We start from the raw sequence: 19531 nt of genomic DNA, 5'->3' as shown, positions 1-19531 counted from the left end.
ATGGGTCATATGAGTGTGGATACTATGTAATGTATTGGATGACCCATATTGTTCGTTCTCACATCACAAGAAGCTGGGAAACGGTAATATTTAACTTTAACAAATTTTGATTTTTTAACAAATGTTGAATTCATATACACTAATTAAAATGAATTGTCTTTTGCAGAGATTCAAGACTACTACACCAGTTCCTGAGAAGTCACTACTATTCATTAGGAACGCTGCTGCGAAGTATATAGTTAGATTATACAATAGCTCTTAGATTTAGATTTAAACAATGCATTTGATTAGATAGAATTTTCTTAGACTCTCTACTTTATTTGATGTTGAAATACATTTGAACATGTGTTTGTTATGTTGAAATTGAATTTCTGTAAATGTTTTTATATGCAGGTCTGTTTTTGTGGTAGTGGATATCACAAAAACAGACCTGCAATTTTAAAAAACTGCAGGGGAATATGCCGCGGTTCTAACCACAACCGCGGCATATAGTGCTTCGTTTTTTTTTTAAAAACGAGACGTATGGCCGCGGTTTTGACACTAACCGCGGCATACTCGTCGGCCTATATGCCGCGGTTGCAACCTGCGGCATATAGTGCATTTTTTAATTTTTTTTTAATTTTTTTTTTAAAAAAAAATGAATTTAGGCAGCGGTTCCCTAGACAACCGCGGCATATTCCGCAGCCTATATACCGCGGTTCGAACCGCGGCATAAAGTGTCTGACTTACTACCGCGGCTGAATATGCCGCGGTTCAAGAACCGCGACGTATAGTGAAAATCAACCGCGGTAAAAGCCCCTCGCTGCACTAGTGTATGCTCAAAATCATTTGATTCATGAATTGATTGGGGATCAATGAATCCATAATCATCAGAACGCCCCAACTTATTAGTGACCCCAGACATATACCTGAAATCAAAAATTAACTTTGATATAAGGATACTTGATATATAAATCAATTTTATATATAAATAATTGGTCATAGACTTACATCGTCCATAGTTGAATAATTGAAATATTCAACTCTTGTGTTCCCGACGCAAGCTCACGGACATCTTGGCTATTAAGGTATATTGGGACCTCAGAGCCTGCCCCAAATACATTAGCATCATAGTCAACCTCCAAAGGCTTATCATCAAGGATGTCAGCAAGTAGATGCAATGAAGAAAGAGGGTCATCCTCAGATAGAGGAATCTTCTCTTGTGCCTGCGTCTGTTGTTACATGAAAAGATAAGATAAGTTTTGACATCAAAAACCTTTAAAATTGAGAAGTGTAAAGAAAAATTTCATACCGAGGGGTCAGAAACTGGTTTAACCAAAAATTTAGGCCAAGTGATAAACGACTTATATGCTTGTTCCACAGTGAAAACCTCTTCCGTGGACAGAGGAACCGAGGCATCTGGTAGGATCATTTCATCCACTGAGACCTTCACCTCATCCTCTAATAGTTGCATACCATGACATACAGTCGCTGACCTAAACTCTGTTCCACGAGCTACCAGCACCATCTCAGTATCCTCTAAAATGTATAGCAGACATGGACTACCATCGTCCATGTCATCCTCTGGGATCGCTGATGCGGAACAACTTCCTTTGCCGCTTCTCCCTGTCAGAGTAAATGTTAGATTATACAAGAGATAGAAATAATTGCACATAAATGTTTATTAAGTTTACCTGTGGGAGGGGGAGGGATAACATGTTCCTCTATAGGAGACTGCACCGGGCGCATGCTCTGAAACTGCTGCTGGTATAGCATCTGGAATTCAGCCCTCACCTCGGCCCTGATCTCCTGTATAAGGTCTTGTCGGACCTTTTTTGTGATCTCTTCTGTCATCCTTTGTGTATCGCTGTATGAATATGAAGGCTGACGAGAAGAGCTCCCAAAATAATCTGTAATTCCTACTCTAGGACCTGCAGCACGTACACGTCCAGGGTGCTCAGGTCGTCCAATTGCAGCAGCAAGAATATCCTGGCGACCCTCTGGAGTGAATTGGCCTTGGGAGCTCTGCTCAACCAAGGCGTCCTGTAACATTACAAAACACCATTATTCTTTAAATAGTTTAATGTAGTATGTATAATGACAATATTTATTATTTTAGGAATAGTGATAACTTACAATTTTTTCAGAAATCTCTCGTGCAGTGTCGGAAGAGTAGGTGCCCGATGGTCGCATACGGGCCAACTTCCATTTCTCATGTCTAGACGGTGGAGAAGGAGGCTGAGGAGGGCTACCACCCTGAGATGGTGGTATAGCATCTGCCTTTTGCTTGAGGATTTTCTCCTCAAGCTTCCTATACCCACCACGAGATAATAGGTGGGGGTTTTTGTTCTGAGCACTTGTTCCTTGTGCTTTGCTTCTAATTGCCTGTCACATACACATTAATTAATTAGTTCATATGATATATATTTGTTAATGAGGAATTGAATAATATGAACTACACTAACCTGCCATTCCTCTGACATCCGACTCTCTTTAAAAAGCCGCAAAGTCTCCTCATCAATGGACTTATATGAACTACATGGACTTTTATGTTTAAGGTGTCCAAAGATGTACCTTGATGTCAACTTGCTTTTAAAGTTTCTGAAATTTTCCGCAACAGTTGACAAACACTTATTTCTAAGTGTTGGGACATTTGGAATGTCAAATGTCATCTGAAAAAAACATAATAAAGTTGTATTAGTACAAAATTATCAATATAAACAAATTTTAATTCAAATGCTATTAACTAACTTACCAATATATCTTGCCAAATAATGTTCCGATCACCCTCGGACACATGATCAAAAGATGGAATGAGAATGCTAATCTTATCACGTGCCACTACTCCAAGGTATGATCGGAAGTCATCTGCATGGGGGCCAGTTGCCACACCCGTGGTGACATTCACGTTCACCGGAGTTCTTTCACCACTATTTTTCCTTATCAATAGTTGTTTCATCCTAGTGGGTCCTCTAGTGGATCTGGTTGGGGGAGCCTCATCCCCTGAAGAATGTGGATGATCAGCCATATATCTGTCAAAATAAATAACAACATTAAATTTTCTTTCAAGACTTATGTAATATCATATAAATTAACAAAACATGTAATAGTAATCATAGGAAATGTATAAAAGGAAACCTTATGTTATATTAATAAAATACTTATACAGAAATTGAAAATTCATACATAAAGATATGGATTCATCATATGTATATTCCCTCATCATGATCTGACCGAATTGCATGTACATCATCGTCAACTACAGATTGGTCATCCAAATTTGTTGTAGTTTGAAATGAATGGTTGTCAGCAATATAAATATTAATCAGATTGTCTTCGTTAACTTCAATTTGTTTTTTGCCTTGAAGAGCAACATACCAATGGTCAGATGCAGGATCTTTGACATAAAAAACTTGAGATGCTTGATGTACCATGATAAACGGTTCGTCTCGGTAACCCACCTTGCGAAAATCAACCAGTGTCATACCCGAGTCATCTATTTTCACACCACTCTTATTGTCAAACCACTTACACTTGAACAATGGAACAAAAAACTTGGTGTAATCAACCTCCCATATCTCTTCTATTATACCATAATATCTCATTGATCCAAGAACAGGAGATTGATCTTTTGATGTGGAAAATTGAAGTGACTCAGCTTCTAAACTGACTCCACTATTTTGTACTGTGCTTTTATCATCCAAAGTCTTCGTAAAGAATGTGCAATTATTGACTTCATAACCTGTACAACACACGACATCAAACTTCAAACCATTTGCAAGCCACAATAAAGTTTCAGAAGAATGTGGCTCTTTGTCAATTTCAGATTTGAACCAAGACATAAATGTTTTGTTATGCTCCATCAATTGTCATTTCTCTGATTGTCTTGGATTTTTATTCTTAACAATGGCTAAGTGTGCTTCCAAAAAAGGGATCACCTCATCTGTGTTGTTCAATATATAAAGATGCGCTTGCAACAATTCTTCGCGATCTTTTGTCACCACATTGACACCTCGGATGCTTTTACTTGTAGAAAATTTATTCAACCATGCTGTGCGAGGAACTCCTATTGGATTCGTTGATGTCATGTAATCTGAACAAAACTCGATACTTTCTTCAGCAATATACCTTTCAATCATCGAACCTTCAGGACGATATGGATTTTTAACGTACCCTTTCAAAATCTTCATATAACACTCAATAGGATACATCCATCTTAAGTATACCGGTCCGCACAACTTGATTTCTCTAACCAAATGAACAAGTAAATGTACCATGATGTCAAAAAAAGATGGAGGGAAAAACATCTCTAGTTGACACAAGATGATAACAATCTCGCCTTGAAGTTCATCTAACTTTGTAGGATCGATGGCTTTACTACATATTGACGAGAAAAATGAACACAACCTGTTTATGGTGTGCCTAACATTTTTGGGCAAAATTCCACGAATAGCCACCGGTAACAACTGTTGCATTAAGACGTGACAATCGTGAGACTTCATGCCAACAAGCTTTAAGTCCTGCATTGACACTAAACTCTTCATATTTGAAGAGTATCCTTGTGGTACTTTGATACTCTTTAAACATACACAAAAACTTATCTTCTCTTGTCTAGACATTGTGTAACATGCAGGGGGCAAATAAGTACGTTTACCAATCTCCTTGGGTGCCAACTCTTCTCGGATATTCATGTCAACCAAATCCAAACGAGCATTCACTCCATCTTTTGTCTTTCCCTGAATGTTGAGTAATGTACCAATCAAGCTATCACACACATTCTTTTCTACATGCATCACATCTATGCAATGTCGAACATCTAACTTTGACCAATATGGAAGATCAAAGAATATTGATTTCTTCTTCCAAGGGGTCGTTACAGATGACTTCTTCGATGTTTTCCCAAATACATGATGTATTTTATTAACTTTTTCAAGAACTTCAAGGCTAGTAAGTGGATTTGGTGCTTCGTCCCTCTCTTGATCTCCATTGAATGCTTTTTTTAACCTTCGATATGGATGATTACGTTTTAGAAATCTCCGATGACGCAGATACACCGTCTTTCTTCCATGTTTCAATTGATGAGCTGCAGTGTTTTCTTCACATATAGGACACGCTTTATGACCCTTGACACTGTACCCTGACAAATTACCATAAGCAGGAAAGTCATTAATGGTGCAAAATAACATTGCACGCATCATAAAAGTCTCTGAAGCGAATGCATCAAATATTTCAACCCCATCAACCCACAAAACCTTCAAGTCTTCAACTAGTGGGCTTAGATAAACATCTATGTCATTTCCAGGCTGCTTTGGACCAGATATCATCATAGACAACATCATGTACTTCCTCTTCATGCACAATGCAGGAGATAAGTTGTAAATTATCAATATAACTGGCCAACAACTGTGATTGGTACTCAGATTACCAAATGGGTTCATTCCATCAGTGGCTAAACCAAGCCTAAGATTTCTACACTCTTTACCAAATTCGGGGAATTGTCGATCAATATTTTTCCATTGCTTTGAATCAGCTGGATGACGAAGCAGCCCGTCAATTTTTCTCTCATCTGCATGCCATCTAAGATTTTTAGCATCTTTGGGATTCGCAAACAAACGCTTAAGTCTGGGCACTATTGGAAGGTACCAAACTACTTTCAAAGCAGATCCATTTTTTTCTATCTGACCATTATCTTCACTATTGTTTTTTGACTTGTATCGTGATAAGCCACATTTTGGACACTTTGTCAAAAATTCAAACTCTTTCTTATACAAAATGCAGTCATTGGGACAAGCATGTATCCTTTTATACTCCATACCCATTGGACAAAGAATTTTCTTCGCATCATAATTACGAGTGGGCAGTGTATTTCCATCTGGCAACATTTCATTCAACAACGTCAACAGTTCTGTAAAACTCTTATCAGTCCATCCATTGCTCGCCTTCAAATTCATGAGCCTTAACACCGCTGATAAACGTGTGAACTTAGTTGAACCGACATACAAAGGTGTTTCCGCATCAGTCGACATCGTCTCATACACATGAGCTTTGGCAAAATTTTCTGCTCCAACATCGCGGATCATGTCCTCCAATTTGTCTTCATCCGGTCGATCTTCTTCCATGGTGGAATCAGTAACATTTACACTTTGAGAGTCAGTGGGAAAATGCATTTCTTCGCCGTGCCAGATCCATGTTGTATAGCATCTTAGAAAACCATCACATATAAGATGTTCTCTAATTTGAGTTGCGTTCAACTTTCTCCCATTCAAACATTTCACACAAGGACATCTAAACTTCACTTCATCATCACTTCTCCCCTCATTACGTTGCACAAATTGTATAAATTCCTCTACACCTCTCTCGTACTCAGCACTAATATGTGGTAAATTAATCCAATTTCGATCCATATTCCTAAATATTACATAAAAAGATAAGCTACTAAAAATCAAACTTGCAATTTCATACATATCATTGAAACTTAGTGAATAATATTTTAAGGTTTATAAATAATACAAGAACTACAACACACATTACCAAAAGTATAGCAAAAACCATACCATACATTACCAAAACTATAGCAATTTCATGCATTACCAAAATTAAAGCAAAAATTATACCATACATTACCAAAACTATAGAAACTTCATACATTACCAAAACTATAGCATTATGCAAAAACTAATGAAGAAATCACGTTAAGAATGCAAAAGGGCATAAATACCTGGAAGAGGAACGGCGAAAACGCTTGGTGCAAAGAAAACGAAATCGCAGCGGAGAGGGAATGACGCGTTTCAAACGATTTTGATCGGCTAAAACTATTTTTTCTCGTCAAAAATGAATAATGACCGAACAATATCAAGTTTAAACGGTGAAAAATGAGGAAACGGAGATGAACGGAGTCGGAGGGAGAAGAAAAACGCGAAACAGAGACGGGCACGCGAGGAAGACGACACTGTTCCAAGTTTTAATTTTTAACTCTGAACGGGGGAATCTACCGCGGTTCACTACTTAACCGCGGTATAATACAGGTATATGCCGCGGTTTCACGCCCAACCGCGGCATATACTGATTAAAAAAATAATCCTAAATGGCATTTTTGAAATTATTTTCAAACTATATGCCGCGGTTCAGCGGGCAACCGCGGTATATACCTCGAAATATTTCAAATATATATTAAATTAATTTCAGATAGGGGTATATGTCGCGGTTGCTCGTAGAACCGCGGCATATACCCCTGTAACGTGCTAAACACAACTGTCTCCCCAACTGCCTTTTGGGGAATTTCAGTAGATGACAGGGGTATATGCCGCGGTTGCCCTGCGAAACCGCGACATATACCCCCTGTAACTTCTGAAATTCTCTGACTGGCAGAGAAGTTGAGAAGTTACAGCGGTATATGCCGCGGTTCTCTGGACAACCGCGGCATATACCCTTGTAACTTTTGAAATTCTCTGACCCAGTCAGCACCTGCAATAAATTGGCAGGGGTATATGTCGCGGTTTTCCAGAGAACCGCGGCATATACGCTGTTATTTAATTTTTTATTCACACGTGGCGTCAAAGGTAATGGTTGACTGGAGTATATGTCGTGGTTCTGCTCCGAACCGCGGCATATGTGTTCGATTTATTTACAAAAATGCCACCGCGCACCATTATGCTGCGGTTTCCATTGAACCGTGGCATAATGTGCGCTGTAAAAACCCAATTTTTTACTAGTGAGTGGACGAAGTGGACGAACTTGACGATGTTGACGAAGTGGATGAAGTTGACCAAATGGACGAAGTGGACGAAGTTGACGAAGTTGACGAAGTGGAGCAAGTGGAGGAAGAGAAGGAAGTGGACAAAGTTGACGAAGTGGAGGAACTGGACGAAGTTGATGAATTGGAGGAAGTGGAAGAAGTGGATGAAGTTGACGAAGTTGACGAAGTGGATGAAGTGGACGAAGTTGACGAAGTGGACGACGTGAGGAAGTGGAGTAGGGGGAGAAAGTGGACTAAGTGGACGAATTGGACGAAGTGGAGGAACGATGTTGACGAAGTGGACGAACGATGTTGACGAAGTGGACGAAGTTGACGAAGTAGACTAAGTGGACGAAGTTGATGAAGTGGAGGAAGTGGACGAAGTAGACGTAGTGGACGAAGTGGAGGAAGTGGAGGAAGTGGAGGAAGTGGAGGAAGTGGACGAAGTGGAAGAAGTGGACGAAGTTGATGAAGTGGACGAAGTGGACGAATTTGACGATTTTGACGAAGTGGATGAAGTTGACGAAACGGACGAATTGGACGAAGTCGACGAAGTGGAGCAAGTGGAGGAAGTGGAGGAAGTGGACGAAGTTGACGAAGTGGAGGAACTGGACGAAGTGGAGGAAGTGGAGGAAGTGGACGAAGTGGACGAAGTGGATGAAGTGGACGAAGTTGACGAAGTGGACGAAGTTGATGAAGTAGACGAAGTGAGGAAGTAGAGGAAGTGGACTAGGTTGACTACGTTAACGAAGTTAACGAAGTGGAGGAAGTGGACGAAGTGGACGAAGTGGACGAAGTGGAGGAAGTGGAGGAAGTGGAGGAAGTGGAGGAAGTTGATGAAGTTGATGAAGTTGACGAAGTGGACAAAGTGGACGAAGTGGACGAAGTTGACGAAGTGGAGCATGTTGACGAAGTTGACGAAGTGGACGAAGTTGAGGAAGTTGACGAAGTTGTAGGAGTGGACAAAGTGGACGAAGTGGAGGATGTGGAGGAAGTAGAGGAAGTGGACAAACTGGGTGAACTAGACGAAGTAGACGAAGTGCACGAAGTGGAGTAGGGTGAGCAAGTGGACTAAGTAAACGAATTGGACGAAGTGGAGGAAGTGGACGAAGTAGACGAAGTTGACGAAGCGGACCAACTATGTGGACGAAGTGGACGAAGTTGACGAAGTGGACGAAGTGAACGAAGTGGACGAAGTGGAGGAAGTGGACGAACTTGATGAAGTGGACGAAGTGGACGAACTTGACGATGTGGACGAAGTGGATGAAGTTGACCAAATGGACGAATTGGACGAAGTTGACGAAGTTCACGAAGTGGAGCAAGTGGAGGAAGTGAAGGAAGTGGAGGAAGTTGACGAAGTGGAGGAACTGGACGAAGTTGATGAAGTGGAGGAAGTTCAAGAAGTGGATGAAGTTGACGAAGTTGACGAAGTGGACGAAGTGGACGAAGTGAGGAAGTGGAGTAGGGGGAGAAAGTGGACTAAGTGGATGAATTGGACGAAGTGGAGGAATGATGTTGACGAAGTGGACGAACGATGTTGACGAAGTGGACGAAGTTGACGAAGTGGACTAAGTGGACGAAGTTGATGAAGTGGAGGAAGTGGACGAAGTGGAGGAAGTGGACGAAGTGGAGGAAGTAGAGGAAGTGGACGAAGTGGAAGAAGTGGACGAAGTTGATGAAGTGGACGAAGTGGACGAACTTGACGATGTTGACGAAGTGGATGAAGTTGACGAAATGGACGAATTGGACGAACTTGATGAAGTGGACGAAGTGGACGAACTTGACGATGTTGACGAAGTGGATGAAGTTGACCAAATGGACGAATTGGACGAAGTTGACGAAGTTCACGAAGTGGAGCAAGTGGAGGAAGTGAAGGAAGTGGAGGAAGTTGACGAAGTGGAGGAACTGGACGAAGTTGATGAAGTGGAGGAAGTTCAAGAAGTGGATGAAGTTGACGAAGTTGACGAAGTGGACGAAGTGGACGAAGTGAGGAAGTGGAGTAGGGGGAGAAAGTGGACTAAGTGGATGAATTGGACGAAGTGGAGGAATGATGTTGACGAAGTGGACGAACGATGTTGACGAAGTGGACGAAGTTGACGAAGTGGACTAAGTGGACGAAGTTGATGAAGTGGAGGAAGTGCAGGAAGTGGAGGAAGTGGACAAAGTGGAGGAAGTGGAGGAAGTGGACGAAGTGGAGGAAGTAGAGGAAGTGGACGAAGTGGAAGAACTGGACGAAGTTGATGAAGTGGACGAAGTGGACGAACTTGACGATGTTGACGAAGTGGATGAAGTTGACGAAATGGACGAATTGGACGAAGTCGACGAACTGGAGCAAGTGGAGGAAGTGGACGAAGTTGACGAAGTGGACGAAGTGGAGGAACTGGACGAAGTGGAGGAAATGGACGAAGTGGATGAAGTTGACGAAGTTGACGAAGTTGAGGAAGTGGACGAAGTGGACGAAGTTGATGAAGTGGACGAAGTGAGGAAGTGGAGGAAGTGGACTAGGTTGACTAGGTTAACGAAGTTGACGAAGTGGAGGAAGTGGAGGAAGTGGACAAAGTGGAACAAGTGAACGAAGAGGAGGAAGTAGACGAAGTTGATGAAGTTGATGAAGTAGACGAAGTGGACAAAGTGGAAGAAGTGGACGAAGTTGACGAAGTAGAGGATTTTGACGAAGTTGACGAAGTGGACGAAGTGGAGGAAGTTGACGAAGTTGTAGAAGTGGACAAAGTGGACGAAGTGGAGGAAGTGGAGGAAGTGGAGGAAGTGGACAAACTGGGTGAACTAGACGAAGTAGACGAAGTGGACAAAGTGGAGTAGGGTGAGGAAGTGGACTAAGTAAAGGAATAGGACGAAGTGGAGGAAGTGGACAAAGTAGACGAAGCTGACGAAGTGGACCAACTATGTGGTCGAAGTGGATGAAGTGAACGAAGTGGAGGAAGTGGAGGAAGTGCACTGATGGTCAAATTTGTAAGCACCAAAATATGATGTCACAAACTTGTTTAACAATCGGCAAGTGTGACCGAATCGTTTCAAGTAATAAACTCGGTAAGACCAAGTATCGTTCTCCCAAAGGACTCACAGCCTAGTTTAGTTATGTGATTTGTTGATTATTTAAGACTTAAGAACAAAATAATTGGAGTTTAATATGCAAAACAGAAAATAAACATGTATGCATGAATTTGATCAATGGCTAAAATAAAATACAAACACTTCAATGGAATATATGGATGAGTATGTTGTTGGGGTTATCAATTTCATCTTATCCACTATCATATATTTTAGGAATTCAACATTCTTTTCACCATTGTTAATGCCACTCTCTAAATTACCTTGCAAGAAGGCCTATCCCTAATTACGAGTTCATACGATTCCTAGCTTTCCTAATAATTAGTTCTTTTAGCGCAGGAGCTTAACGGCAACCAATATACTATTGGGAGAAATTCCCCGGATCTAGACTTCCCCGTACGTTCCTATCGACAAAATCAATAATCATGCATTGAATGAGTTAAACAAAGCAAGCATTGAGCAAAGAGGAAAAACCCTAACTAATGATGAAAGAAAGCATGTATCTCAAATAAGATGTTTAAACACAAATTCCATATATGAGAGTTTCACAAGACTACATTGATTCCCCAACAACAATACAAGGTTTAGTTCACCATATTCATGGTGAAACTAGATGAACAATAATGAAGAATGAAAGAGATAGAAAAACCCGAGAAAGAGAAGAGGAGAGCCGTCACCATCTCCCAATCTACCCTAAGGGGTGAAAAGTGTGTTTCTACTTCCTCCCAGCCAAATATACAAACCCTAGGACGTGCAAGTCCTTAAATAGGGCATAAAAATAACATAAAACAAGTCCAAGCCCATAAAAACAAAAGAAAACCGGTCCAAGCCCACTTAGAATGCCGCTCAGCGGTATTTTACCGCTGAGCGGTACTAGCGCATGATCCATTTTGCCCCCCAACTGCTGTTTTGCCCCTCAGCGGTGATTTCAGCACCCGAAAAGTGCCGCTCAGCGGTATTTTTCCGCTCAGCACCACTCGGTCAGACTTTTTCTGCGTTCTGGTTGGTTTTTCAGCATTCTGGTTGACTGGTTGACTTTTCTGGTTGACTGGTTGACTTTTCTGGTTTCTGGTTGACTTTTCAGCACTCCAATCATTCGGTATTTCAATTCTTCTTTCAAATCATTCAATTAGCCTACAAAATCAAGGGAATCTTGCACAAAACCATTAAATTCACTTTCAACTCTCTTATTCTCAAAACTAAAGCAAAAATATGAGTTCAAGCTAGTTTCTAAGTCTTAAAGGTTGCTTTTGGTATCAAATTTAAGCATAAAAATAACCGTTTTTCAACCGTTATCACAACCCCAAACTTAAAACTTTGCTTGTCCTCAAGCAAACAAGATGTAACTGAATCTTCCATCAATCCATATAATGGTTCACCACATTCAAAACTCTCTTTTCAAGATAAGTAAGTACTCAATTAAGCTCATTGCAAAGATTTCAATCAAGACATGCACATGCTTTAGTGTTCACACAATCACATACTATCCAACAAATGCTACTTTTCATGAACGATGAATCAACTAAGCAAAGATGTTCTTATATGTTCGTGGAATCTTTCCTCACTAGATAAAGTGTTTCACTCAAACACACATGTGTATAAGAGGTATTCACTCGTTCACTCTACTATCACAATGTCACATGTATTGACTTTGCCTTTCATTTAACCACAATCAAAAACACTTACTAGCAAGCATCATCACAAGGACTTTTCTATGGCTTATAACGTGGCTGGGCTAACAAGAAAATTGGTTTTTCTAGATCACAAAACCCTTGAGTTAAGAGAAACATATAAACACAATCATTCTTATTTATTCCCAACTTTCTTTTGCATTGAGCTTTGCTTTTTCTTTTCTTTTCTTTCTCTTTTTCTTTTTCTTTTCACATACTTAATTATTAGTTCTTAGCTCAATGCTTTCAATTTCCCTTTCTATTTTCCAACAACCCCAAACTTGAACATTTGTCAATACCACAAAATATTTTCTACTTAACTCAAGGTAAAGCTTTTCAACAAGGGTTTTCAAATCATGTTCAAGGCTAGAGGTTCAAAGGATATAACACATAGTGTTCTCTTTTAGTGGGCTCAATTTATGAATTTGGCTAATAGAAGGGTTATCAACAAATGGCCTTGATCATATGATGCAAACAAGCAAGTAATTCAATCATAGAAAACCTGGGAAAAGTCATTCATGCTTTCACAGTAATAGTATTCAACAATAACAACTCTGGAGCTCAAAACCTCACATATAAGCTCATTCACATTCCACATATAACATCCTGCTTAGAATCATAATCACAATCACAACATCTTGCATTTGTTCACAATGCTTGTGAACCACCTGTATAAGCATATAATGTGCACATTCTCAACATCAATCAATATCAAAGCATCATGAGGCATTACTTATCAAACAACAATCATAAGCAAACCATCATAACAAACAAAATTTCCAATTGAGTACATCAAATCCTTTTCTAAAAACATAAGTGATTGATAAAACAAATCCTACTCTAGTGCTTTGAAAAACTCAGCCCCATCAATGATGCTCTCTCCCAACCCCAAACATAGATGGAAAACTAGTGAGAAAGTGAGTGGAAGGGAGATTTTCTAAAGAGGAATGAAAGGAAAAATGTAGAGAACCTTTGGAAAAATGTTTAGGAGTGTGTGTGCAGAGAAGAATCTAAAAATAGAGGCCAAAGCGTGACTTAGGGTATAAAAATACCCTAATGGGCTCGGGTTCCGCTAAGGGGCAACCTAAAGCCCATCTGCGAGAGTACCGCTCAGCGGTAAGTTACCGCTCAGCGGCACTTTCGTGATGTGCTCTTCTCCTTCTTTTCTTAACCTACGTGCCTCCTAAACATGCCCCTCACTGGTTCCCTGCAATTCAATGTTTAGAATACTTATGCAAACCCTATTATGCAACTAAAATGAAACAAACAAAAAACAATCAATCAACTGGGTTGCCTCCTGGGTTGCCTCCCAGGTAGCGCTTGTTTAACGTCACGAGCCTGACCCAAAATCCACCAACACCCATCAGTAGGTGTTAAAAACTTACCAACACCCATCAGTAGGTGTTACAAACTTACCAACACCCATCAGTAGGTGTTACAATCTTGGCATCCTTCAGTAGATGCTATATCCAACAAAATATTTACAAAATAATGTTCAACAAATTACAACTTACAAACCAAAATAAAATTAAAAGTTTTTAAATCACTGGGTTGCCTCCCAGCAAGCGCTTTTTTAAGGTCATTAGCTTGACCCAGTAAAGCTCATGTTCCATCTTCTTTTTCTTCTTTCTACTGAACTTCTTCAGAAGTTTGATCAAACCAGGAACCTGTTGCAATGTCTTAATCATAGGAACTTTAATCTCCAATTTCTTGAAGATTTCCATGAGGCACTTAAATTTCTTTTCCTTCCTATGATACTTCTTTGGATGAGGAAGAGGTTTTTCATATGATTCTTTCTTTTTTTCTCTCGTCCTCTTTTTCTTTTCTCTCACTTTCTTTTTTTCTTTTCTTTTGCTACTCATTTTCTCAATCTTCACACAAATTTTCTCTTCTTCTTTCTCTTCTCTCTCTTTTCTCTCTTCTCTCTCTTCTTTTTCCAACTCAACTTTTTCAACATTTACACTCACTAGCACTTCACACTCTTCCCTGGGGTTAACCTCAGTATTAGCCCCAAAATTTTTGTCAGGCCGTTCTTCCAATTGCTTGGTAATCTGAGCCATTTGAATCTCCAAGTTCTTAATAGCGGCTTCAGTGCTCTTTTGAGAAGATTCAGTTTTCTATATGAACTGCTGAAGAGTTTCTTCCAACCTTGTTGATCTTTCATTAAGTGTAGACATTTGTTGCCATAAGGTTGGTTGTTGTTGCTGCTGCTTATTAAATTGACCAACTTGCCCAGTTTGCGCTTGACCAATGCTTGGGTGTGGTTTCCACCCTTGATTGTAGTTCCCTTGACGGTATTGATTGGTCATGTAGTTCACATCCTCCACGGCTTCTACTGGAAAGGCACATTGACCATTGATATGGTCGCCTCCACATAATTCACACAACTGAGATTGTACCTGTGCAGCAGTTTTCAACTCTTTAGGCAATTGTGCAAGTGTTTTAGTAAGAGTCTCTAGCTGTTGAGTTAGAATTTTATTTTGTGCTAGCAAGGCATCATGTGTCTGTAATTGTAGAACTCCTTTCTGTTGCATAGGAGCTCCTCTTTCACTGTTGAGCTCATTATCACTAGTAGCCATATTTTCAATAATTTCTGTTGCTTCCTCTGGAGTTTTCCATTTAATGTTTCCTCCTGCTGAGGCATCAAGCATCATCTTGGTTTGTGAACCAAGACCTCCAAGGAAGGTAAGGACTACTTCCACTTCATCGAATCCATGTGTGGGTGTCTTTCTTAATAGGCTTTTATATCTGTCCCATGCATGACCTAGTGATTCCTCCATGCCTTGCCTAAAAAATGAGATCTCTTGCTTTCTTTGTTGACCTTGGAAGAATTGAGTGCCCATATAGTCAAATTCTTGACCGAAATGCATCCTGCAAGCATTAGGCACAAAACTCTAGAAAATATTTTGTTAGCACAAAAAGATAAAGAAGATACAAAGAATAAATGATAAGAAGATTAAAGATTAGCAAGATAGAAGATAAAAACATAAAATAAAAAAATGAAAACAGAAAACAGAATAAAAAATAAAAACAGAAAACGAAAAAAAAAAAAAAACAGAAAACAAAATAAAACAAAATAAAATAAAATAAAATAAAATAAAATAAAATAAAATAAAATAAAATAAAATAAAATAAAATAAAATAAAATAAAATAAAATAAAATAAAATAAAATAAAATAAAATAAAATAAAAACAGAAAAAATAAAAACAGAAATTCAAAATTAAAGTCAAAGATAATCAATAATCACACAAATTAACCAGTTAAACCACGAGTCCCCGACAACGGCGCCAAAAACTTGATGACAAATTTATGAACACCGAAATACGGCGCCACAAACTTGTTTAACAATCGGCAAGTGTGACCGAATCGTTTCAAGTAATAAACTCGGTAAGACCAAGTATCGTTCTCCCAAAGGACTCACGGCCTAGTTTAGTTATGTGATTTGTTGATTATTTAAGACTTAAGAACAAAATAATTAGAGTTTAATATGCAAAACAAAAAATAAACATGTATGCATGAATTTGATCAATGGCTAAAATAAAATACAAACACTTCAATGGAATATATGGATGAGTATGTTGTTGGGGTTATCAATTTCATCTTATCCACTCTCACATACTTTAGGAATTCAACATTCTTTTCACCATTATTAATGCCACTCTCTAAATTACCTTGCAAGAAGGCCTATCCCTAATTACGAGTTCATACGATTCCTAGCATTCCTAATAATTAGTTCTTTTAGCGCAGGAGCTTAACGGCAACCAATATACTATTGGGAGAAATTCTCCGGATCTAGACTTCCCCGTACGTTCCCGTATCGACAAAATCAATAATCATGCATTGAATGAGTTAAACAAAGCAAGCATTGAGCAAAGAGGAAAAACCCTAACTAATGATGAAAGAAAGCATGTATCTCAAATAAGATGTTTAAACACAAATTCCATATATGAGAGTTTCACAAGACTACATTGATTCCCCAACAACAATACAAGGTTTAGTTCACCATATTCATGGTGAAACTAGATGAACAATAATGAAAGAATGAAAGAGATAGAAAAACCCGAGAAAGAGAAGAGGAGAGCCGTCACCATCTCCCAATCTACCCCCAAGGGGTGAAAAGTGTGTTTCTACTTCCTCCCAGCCAAAGATACAAACCCTAGGACGTGCAAGTCCTTAAATAGGGCATAAAAATAACATAAAACAAGTCCAAGCCCATAAAAACAAAAGAAAACCGGTCCAAGCCCACTTAAAATGCCGCTCAGCGGTATTTTACCGTTGAGCGGTACTAGCGCATGATCCATTTTGCCCCCTAGCTGCTGTTTTGCCCCTCAGCGGTGATTTCGGCACCCGAAAAGTGCCGCTCAACGGTATTTTTCCGCTCAGCGCCACTCGGTCAGACTTTTTCTGCGTTTTGGTTGGTTTTTCAGCATTCTGGTTGACTGGTTGACTTTTCTGGTTGAGTGGTTGACTTTTCTGGTTGACTAGTTGACTTTTCTGGTTTTTGGTTGACTTTTCAGCACTCCAATCATTCGGTATTTCAATTCTTCTTTCAAATCATTCAATTAGCCTACAAAATCAAGGGAATCTTGCACAAAACCATTAAATTCACTTTCAACTCTCTTATTCTCAAAACTAAAGCAAAAATATGAGTTCAAGCTAGTTTCTAAGTCTTAAAGGTTGCTTTTGATATCAAATTTAAGCATAAAAATAATCGTTTTTCAACCGTTATCATTGGCTTAACCATTACTCCTCATCCTAAACCTTACAAACTTCAATGGATCAAAGAGGATGATGGAATATTAGTTAAAGAACAAGTAAGAGTACCCATTTCCATTGGCAAATATGAAGATCAAATTGTTTGTGATATAGTACCAATGGAAGCTGGGCACATATTACTTGGAAGACCTTGGCAATATGATAAGCAAGCTTTACATGATGAAGTCACCAATAAAATCACCATTCAACACAAGGGAAAGAAAATTATCTTGTGTCCTCTTACACCTTCACAAGTAAGAGAGGATCAAATAATTCTTAAAAAGAAGTTGGATGAAGAAAAGAAAAGTAGAAAAGAAGGAAACGAGAAAACCCTAAACCATGCCTCAAATAAGGAAGTTGTCCAACCTCAAACTTTGAACTATCCTACCTATGACAAAGAATTGTATGCCCTCATTAGAGCTTTAAAAACTTGGGAGCATTATTTGGTAACTAGAGAATTCATAATACATACTGATCATGAATCCCTCAAGTACATTAAAGGGCAAGCAAAGCTAAACAAAAGGCATGCAAAGTGGGTGGAATATCTTGAGCAATTTCCCTATGTCATCAAACACAAAAAGGGGAGTACTAATGTTGTTGCGGATGCTTTATCTAGAAGACATGCATTGTTAATAACCCTAGGATCTCAAATATTAGGATTTGATGACATAAAAGTGTTAGCAAAATGATGAAGATGAAGTTTTGATGATGTCCAAATCAAGTCAAGAGAAATCAAGATTCAAGATGTTATGAAGACTTGTATTGCTATGGAAAGCTTTTGTAATAATTGTAGTTTAGTGTCTAGGACTTAGATTTTTAGTGGTTTTGATTCCATGTAATTTTATATTATATAATTAATGTCCAGAGTCAAAATCGCACTGTTTTAATCGATTAAAACAAGTATTAATCGATTAAAACAAGTAAAAGCTGAAAACTCAACCTTTTCTGTTTTAATAGATTAAAACTGATTTTAATCTATTAGCTAATCGATTAAAATACATTTTAATCGATTAAAGCTGACCGTTGGGGATTTCAGATTTGAAAAACTAGCCGTTGTACTCATTTTAATCGATTAATACTTGTTTTAATCGATTAAATGCGTTAAATGGCCCGTTTTCGAAGAATGGAAGAGTATTTGGCTGAGCCTATAAGATGGCTCTCTGTTGATCTCAAAAATAACTCTTCCCTTGTGCTCTAGTACTCAGAAATCATTGAGACTTGTATGTTCTTTTTCGGCTTGTGAAACTCGTGTCTGTGGAGCTGGTGAAGTGCTGCTACGGTGACAGAGGAAATAGCCGGTTCATCCTTGGTGTGTCTAAGGAGGTGTTCGGAAGAGAATCATCCTTCGTGAAGTATTCGGAGGAGGTGTTCATCCTTTGTGAAGACTCAAAGGAGGTGTAGGTTCATCTCTTGTGGTATCAAGAGAGGTGGTTTCTAAACTTTTACAAATTGTGTTTCTTTGTGATTCTAATTTGTAATTGTTTTGTGTTAGTGAAAAAGGTTTATCTTGTTTGAGATAAGCGACTGGACGTAGGATTGGTAAGATCCGAACCAGGATAAAATCACCTGTGTAATTTTTCTCTTTCCCTTACTCTGTCATTTATATTTAATCATTCGCCCAGTAAGAAAAATTAAGAGAAAAATAATAAAAGGCACAATAAAAGTATATAACCAATTCACCCCCCCTCTTGGTTTGTTATTCCATGCTAATAATTCCGTTGCAGCGATTCTAACAATTGGCATCAGAGCTCGCTTTGATAGTCATTCAAATGGCAGGATCACATCAAACCTTTGCAGAGGGTGCTTCAATCAATAGACCCCCACTATTCACAGGTGAGAACTATGCATTCTGGAAGGTAAGGATGCAAATATTTATTGAATCTATTGATTGTGAAATTTGGGATGTTATTGCGTCTGGTTCTTCTGTTCCTACTAACAATATACAGGAACCAAAGCCCCGTGGTCAATGGACCATTGAAGAAAAGAAAAGATTTCAGAATGACGTGAAAGCTAGGAATATTATTGCATCAGCATTGACTGTTGATGAGTTCTACAGGGTTTCTGTCTGCAAAACTGCTCAAGAAATGTGGGACGTGCTCAGAGTGACACATGAAGGAACAGATGACGTAAAGAGGGCAAGGAAGAACTCCCTAATTCAAGAGTATGAAATGTTCCGAATGAAGCAAGGAGAAACAATTTCAGACGTTCAAAAACGCTTCACCAACATTGTCAATCATCTCATTGGACTAGGTAAGTCATTTGATACCGATGAACTTAACATTAAAATCTTGAAGTCGTTAGACAGGTCGTGGCAACCAAAGG

This window comes from Vigna umbellata, chromosome 7 (assembly GCF_029865625.1).
Source record: "Vigna umbellata cultivar VRB3 chromosome 7, Vumbellata_1.0, whole genome shotgun sequence".
Taxonomy (NCBI): Eukaryota; Viridiplantae; Streptophyta; class Magnoliopsida; order Fabales; family Fabaceae; genus Vigna; species Vigna umbellata.
This window is presented reverse-complemented; position numbering follows the sequence as displayed.